The following is a 7,475-nucleotide window of genomic DNA, read 5'->3' on the forward strand; positions in this document are numbered from 1 at the left end:
GAAGCCCTACTAATCATAGTAGCAATAAGAATAATAAGAGTATTGATAGTTGAAATTTGAGTACAACTCAGCACTATGTTCACCACATAAATTTTATTATTTTATTTAAACCTGAAAAACCCATAAATGGTACATGTGTGTGTACATATTCATCCACACATTTCAAATATGAAAACCAGGACTTACAGCTATCGAGTAATTTGTCCAAGGTGAAGCAGCTGTTAGGGTGTGGAAGGAGGATGTAAGTCACATTCTGCCTTGTCCCATCACCCACCATTTAACCATACTTCATTCAGTGTCCCTTTCAAATTTAACATTTAGAAGTTCCCCACCCCCCCGCCCAGCTAAGCCACCTGCCCCATACATACCCTTCCTTTTCTTCAAATAATATTTTGTTCCCTCTGCTTGAAAAATCCATGAACATTAAGATATCTGGGGATTTTTTTGGTGCCTTTCCCCTATTTCCTACCATACATCTGGCAAACTGTTCCAAATACTGTAGGACTCTGATTAAAAGCAGCTTTTTCTGGGAAAGCTTCCCCAACAGCCAATCTACCTGAAGATGGGTTGTGTCTTCCTCTTCCTCTGTGTTACCAAAGTGACACACACGTACCTCTGTTATAGTATTTCTTATATTCTACCTTGGCTATTTTCACCTACTCCTTTAGAATCTGTAATACATAAAGTCAATACAAGGACGTGACCTATTTAGTTTTCTATTCAATTACCTACCTATCGGACACTTAGAATGCATAGTTGAGACATGAATGCACAAATGAAGTAAGTTTGGGAACAAATGAGGTAAAAGAAAAAAAAGTCTTGCTTTTTTAAATGCCAGCAATGTAGTGATTAAAATTAAATTTTAATAAATTATTTTGAGTATATAGGCTAAGAATATTGATAATAAGAATTATGTCAGGCAACGTGAAATACAATATAATTTCTTAATTTAATTACATCTGAAGGGTTTTATATCTTCCTGAATTTACAGATTTTGAAAAATAAAAAAAAAAAGAACTATTTAATGACTTAAATTGATTAGACATTCTGGAACTTTGGAAATCCACGGGATAATTATACAAATTTCTACTTAGCTTTATATCTTTGACCCAGGAGTCAAAAAGGAAAAAAAAAAAATGAAAATTTCTAACTTCAGGCAAAAATAAGCATCCCACTAATTATTATGAGTCAATTATATTACATAAGCATGAAATTCTGATAGCAATGAACTAAATTATGCATGCCTAATGATTCCAAAAATGGAAATGGATTTGCACAAATACAAGGACTCCATAGCAGTTATAAAAGAAAATACAAAAATAGATTGCTATCAAACAGAACATCAGCATGTAAAATGTGACAACTGACTACCTCTTCATGTGATTCAAATTAAAAATCTCTTACATGTGAAAAAACACAAGGATGTTTTAGTATGAATGCACATAGTGATTTGAGATTGTTCAGGCAAATAAACTTCTAATTTCCTTTTAACTCCAAGTGATTAGTTAAAACAAATGCATGGAACAACTAATAATAAAGGAAAGTTCTCTGAGGTGTTGTCAAGAATGTGCTTCTTTTCTTTAAGTTTTAATTTAAAAAAAAATCCCAGATTCAGTCTCTGAAATTTTGCTTTAGTTCCTTGTTAGGCTTAAGGACATATGATGTCCTGAATATGCCTCAGTTTTCTCATCTGTAATATGAAGATGAGAATAATTCTTTTCAGATCTCACAGAGCTGACATAAATGTCAAATATATTAATCCCTATGAAAGTACTTTGAAATGATAAAATACAATGTTGACATTGCTATTATCAACATTTCTATTTCTATGATTTTTGACCAAAAGAGATGTGAAATGATCCCAGAGAATTCAGTATAAGGGATGGGGAAATCAAGCAGATAAAATCATTTAGTGACTGTTCCTGGAAAATGTGTTTCTAAACCTGGATCTACAAGTATAATCCATGCTAAATTTTTAGACTAGTACTGTAGAAAGTATACTTGGAGGGGAATTTTTTTTTTTTTTTTTAAGTTGAGTAAGTCGCTTTCTGCCTCTGGACACTGCTGAGGAAGTATCGTTGAAGTCTCCCCTCCCACCGCCCTCATGACTAGGTCTGTCTCCCAAAGGGCCTGAACAGCTGTGGAAGCTTTTCATTGGTGGTTTGAGCTTTGAAACAACTGATGAGAATCTGAGGAGCCATTTTGGGCAATGGGGAATGCTTACAGATTGTGTGGGGATGAGAGAGCCAAACACCAAACTCTACAGAGGCTTAGGGTCTGTCATGTATGCCCCTGTGGAGGGGGTGGATGCAGCCATGAATGCAAGGCCATGCAAAGTGGATGGAAGAGGTGTGGAACCAAAGAGAAGAGAATAATTTCAAGAGAAGATTCTCAAAGACCTCATGCCCACTTAACTGTGAAAAATATTTGTGTCGGTGGCATTAAAGAAGACACTGAAGAACACGTCTAAGAGACTATTTTGAACACTATGGGAAAATTGAAGTGATTGAAATCATGACTGACCAAGGCAGCGGCAAAAGGAGAAGCTTGGCTTTTGTAATATTTGATGACCATGACTCTAGACAAGACTGTCATTCAAACATGCTATGAATGGCCGTGCTATGAATGGCCACGACTGTGAAGTAAGGAGAGCTCTGAGCAAGAGATGGCTAGTGTTTCATGCAGCCAAAGAGGTCCAAGTGGTTCTGGAAACTTTAGTGGTGGTCGTAGAGGTGGTTTTGGTGGGAATGGAAATTTTGGTCATGAAGGAAACTTCAGTGGGCGAGGTGTCTTTGGTGGCAGTTGGGGTGGTGGTGGAAATGGTGGCATTGGGGATGGCTACAATGAATTTGGTAATGATGGAAGCAACCTCGGAGGTGGTGGAAGCTATAATGATTTTGGCAACTGCAACACTCAGTCTTCAAATTTTGGACTCATGAAAGGAGGAAATTTGGAGGCAGAAAGTCTGACCGTTATGGTGGTGGAGGCCACTACTCTGCCAAACCATGAAACCAAGGTGGCTATGGCTATTTCGGCAGCAGTAGTAGCTATGGCAGTGTCAGAAGGTTTTAATTACTGCCAGGAAACAAAGCTTAGCAGGAGAGGAGAGCCAGAGAAGTGACAGGGAAGCTGCAGGTTACAACAGATTTGTGAACTCAGACAGGCACAGTGGTGGCAGGGTCTAGCTGCTACAAAGACATGTTTTAGACAATACTCATGTGTATGGGCAAAAAACACGAGGACTGTATTTGTGACTAATTGTATAACAGGTTATTTTAGTTTCTGTTCTGTGGAAAGTGTAAAGCATTCCAACAAAGGGTTTTAATGAATTTTTTTTCGCACCCATGCTGTTGATTGCTAAATGTAATCATCTGATTATGATGCTGAATAATTTTTTTTTTTTTTTAATGTGCTGTGTAAAGTTAGTCCACTCTGAAGCCATCTTGGTGAACTATACCAACAGTATGAAGTTAGGATACCTTCAGGGTGATGCCAGGTTCCAGGTGACATTTATTTGCAACCCGCTTGGGCACAGAAGCCATTGTCTCTACAAACATTGGTGTGGTTGAACTGACAGTTAATGTGTTGTGACCTAGAATTCACCATTAAAAGGGTCACCCAAGCAAAGTCCTAGAATTTATTTGGTTGGTAATATGATTGTTGGCATATCCTATGCAATATGTCTAAATTGAATTTATGGTATCAGATAAAGCTATAGCTGGGATTAAAGCTTGTGTATCATCCATTATCATGTGTTATGAATAAATGATTTAATATTCTTTTAAAAAAAATAAAGAAGAGTAAGTCACGAATTTCTCAGATTGGCTGATGTAGTCCAATAATCACTAAAGGACTGCATAAAGCTTAAGTGAAACTGAAGCAGTTCATTTTCAAGGCCTCTGATAAGGGAGTAAGACTCAGAGACAGAGTGCAAGCCATTAGTGTTGGAGAAAGTCAAGGTCTAAGTTCAAGCCTTCTTACCAACTTCAGACACAAGACCTGGGATTGAGTTTGAGGTCTCAGATGATTCCTGAATAAAGCTGGAGAATGAAAGCACTAAGAAATAGTTTTTCCTGACATTTTCATTCAGGTTTTTAAAGCACAGACCTATTTATTGAAGGTGAAGAAATAAAGAAGTATTTCCTTCAAGTAATCTGTCCATTTCTTCACACGTTTTTTTCATATGCAAGTGATTCTTAAAAATAATCCAGTGGCCTTTGGGAGGCATACGGTTTGGAGTATGTGGGGTAGTGGCTTCTCTTGTACCATTGTATGACTGCCATTGTACCACCCACCCCGGGCATCTGGGAGGAGAAAGACTTGACCTTCATCTGTATGATCTGAAGAAACAGGATGCTATGCACTCAATTGCATCCCCCAACCAAATTCATATGCTAAAGTCCTAGCCTCCCTCCCCCCAAACACACAATATGATGGTATTTGGAGATGGGGCCTTTGGGAGGTAATCAGGTTTAGACAGTCAAGCGTCCTCATGATGGGATTAGTGTCCTTAAAGAAGAGACCAGAGGGCTTGCTCTCTCAAGCTCTCAGCCATGTGAGGACAAAGGTGGTCATCTGCAGGGCAAGAAGAGGCTGTCACCAGAGTCGAGAAGACTGGTACCCTCATCTTGGACCTCTGGCCACTAGAACTGTGAGAAATAAATGTCTGTTGCTTAAGCCACTCAGTCTCCAGTATTTTGTTATAGCAGCCCAAACTGAAACACAGGAAATTCACTGAAATAGTCCTGGACTGGATCTAGGATTCAGAATCTTTAGAGTCGTATGTCTGACCGGAGATCGTAACAGCAGAGATCTAATCACTGGTCTCTTTTCCTTAAGGTTATTGTAAGTAGCCGTGTCCCTCTCTTTTTTTTTTTTTTTTTTTTTCAAGTTTTTACTTAAGTTCTAGTTAGTTAACACTATGGTAAAATTGACTATAGATGTACAATTCAGTGATCCATCACTTACATAAACATCCAGTGCTCATTACAAGTGCCCTTCTTGATGCGCCATCACCCATCTAGCACATCCCCACCCACCTCCCTACAGCAAAAAAAAAAAAAAAAAAAAAGGAAGCAAATCATAAGAGACTCTTAACTATAGAGAACAAACTGAGGATTCATGGAAGAAGTGTCACTTTTAATTGGCTTATTCAACTACAGTTCTTCCTCATCACAAACAAGATTATTTGTATGAACTTAAATAGTTGGCTAAGTAAAGCAAAATAACAAAAGTAGAATGTTTAAAATGGATGTTTAGCTACAGAATAAGAGTGTACATTTTTGTCTTTATTTCATTCAGCAGTTCGTAGAATATATCATCATGAGATGAAGGAAAAGCTTATGTATAGATTTATTCATTGTGGTAATATTTTTTAGAGAGAATGTTATAAATAACAATGGTGTTATGAGAAAACAAAATTATTTACTAATTTTATAAAAGACTTTTCAAGTGCTGTATTATACCACTACTAAATCATATTATGGTAAAACTGCATGAAAAGCACCACATAAATGTATACATGTACATACATACATGAGCATACACATGTATTATAAATTAAGGACAACCATAAAATACCAAACTTCTATCTATAGATATTTCTGGGGAGGATAGTTTGTGTGACTTTTGAAAAATTCCTTCTGGTTTCAAAAGCTTGACAATAAGCATCTGGTACTTCATAATAAAAAAAAAAACTTATTCTTATAAATAAAGTTATGTGGGCAGAGGCATTCCATGAGCATGTTGTATATCAAAAGGAAAGCCAGTCTCATTTGATGTTCATGGTAAAGAATTCTGGTAATACATAAATATTGGAATACTATACATTGCTTATAGTTATATCCAATTGGTACACATGTAATTCAATGTTGGCAGTATCCTACTTAACAAATGCTACAATAGAAAAACTTAGGTTATTTCTATTACTATTAAAAAAAAACTGATCAGAATTTAAGAATTGCCTAATTTTTCTTTCACCGATAGTCTCAGTTTAGGGATTGCAAAATAAGACATGAATAGATATATTTAAGCAAAATTTAAAATAATGCTAAGCTTGGGGCGCCTGGGTGGCTCAGTTGGTTGAACATCTCACTCTTGATTTCAGCTCAGGTCATGATCCCAGAGGTGTGGGATGGAGCCCTGCGTTGGGCTCCAGTACTGAGCTTGGAGCCTGCTCAGGATTCTGTCTGTTTTTCCCTCTTCCCTTTCCCTCACTCACACACTCTCTCTCCCTCCCTCTCTCTCTCTCTCTCTCTCTTTCTCTCTCTCTCAAAAAATACAATACAATACAATACAATACAACACAATACAATACTGTTAAGCTCTTAATTGCATTATAGAGACCCAAATGTGCACATTATGTTAATGGTGGTAAATATTAAGATAAGAGGATTATGTACTGATTGAGATTGGAGAGGGAATGAGGGCAAAGTGATTTCTCCAACCTTCAGGACTCAGCCTAGACTTCCTTCCCTAATCTAAAAACAGGTACATACTCCTATAGAACCCTTAGCACATTTTATTGCATATGATTATTTTATTATTACACTAATTAATTATTATTCCACTATAGTGTAAATTGTAAAAAGAAAAGGATCTTGTCTCTATTGTCTAGATTGTATGCTCAATATGTGGCACATTGTCTGACAAATTAGAAGTAATGAATCAATATTTTGAAGTTAATTTTTTTAATGTTTATTTATTTTTTGAAGAGAAAGAGAAAGCATGAGCAAGGGGGGGGGGCGCAGAGAGAAAGGGAGACAGAGAATCCCAAGGAGGCTCCAAGCTGTCAGTGCAGAGCCCAATGTGGGGCTCAAACCCACGAACTGAACCAAGAGATCATAACCTGAGCTGAAATCTAATGGCAGATGCTTGACTGATTGAGCCACCCACATATTCCTGAAGTTAATTATTAAGGAAGAATAAGCAGCTGAGCAAAAATTGAGAAGGGGAAGAATAGGAATATTTAAAAGAAAAAAAAAACAAGATTATTGACATTACTTTTAAATTGAATTGCTGACTAATGAGTTGGGCTGTTTTATTTTTCTACTTTGTCTTTGATTTATCTAAAGCAGTATCTTTGTTTTGTGTAGATGAAGACATTTGAGATATCTTTAAAAAAAGTTTTGGGGGATTGTTACTAAAATCTCTCAAAATCATGTTGAATGAGAAGAAAGTACAAGATCTAATATCTTGTAAATTCATTATTTAGCAATACAGAAGTGAATTCACCCACAATTATATTAATACTTATTTTCAGAAGTTGGAACACAAAATACTTTTGTATTCAACTCTCCTGATGAGAGCCAAGAGAACAAAGATCAAGACAACATAAGGATCAATTAACTACTGATAGAAAAAAACAAACAAAAAAAACCCACACACTTATACTAACAAGAGTGGTAAATGGGACTTACTGAATATGATAGAGAATTATTTAAAGGGTAAAAAATAGGATTATTCATTTTGGGGGC

At 36.5% G+C, this 7,475-nt stretch overlaps 1 pseudogene; it reads left to right on the top strand.

Moving 5' to 3' along the window:
* The first annotated feature begins 2,621 nt into the window (after positions 1-2,621).
* On the top strand, positions 2,622-3,331 carry LOC128311666 (heterogeneous nuclear ribonucleoprotein A1-like; annotated as a pseudogene).
* The last annotated feature ends 4,144 nt before the right edge of the window (positions 3,332-7,475 follow it).

This window comes from Acinonyx jubatus, chromosome A1 (assembly GCF_027475565.1).
Source record: "Acinonyx jubatus isolate Ajub_Pintada_27869175 chromosome A1, VMU_Ajub_asm_v1.0, whole genome shotgun sequence".
Lineage (NCBI taxonomy): Eukaryota > Metazoa > Chordata > Mammalia > Carnivora > Felidae > Acinonyx > Acinonyx jubatus.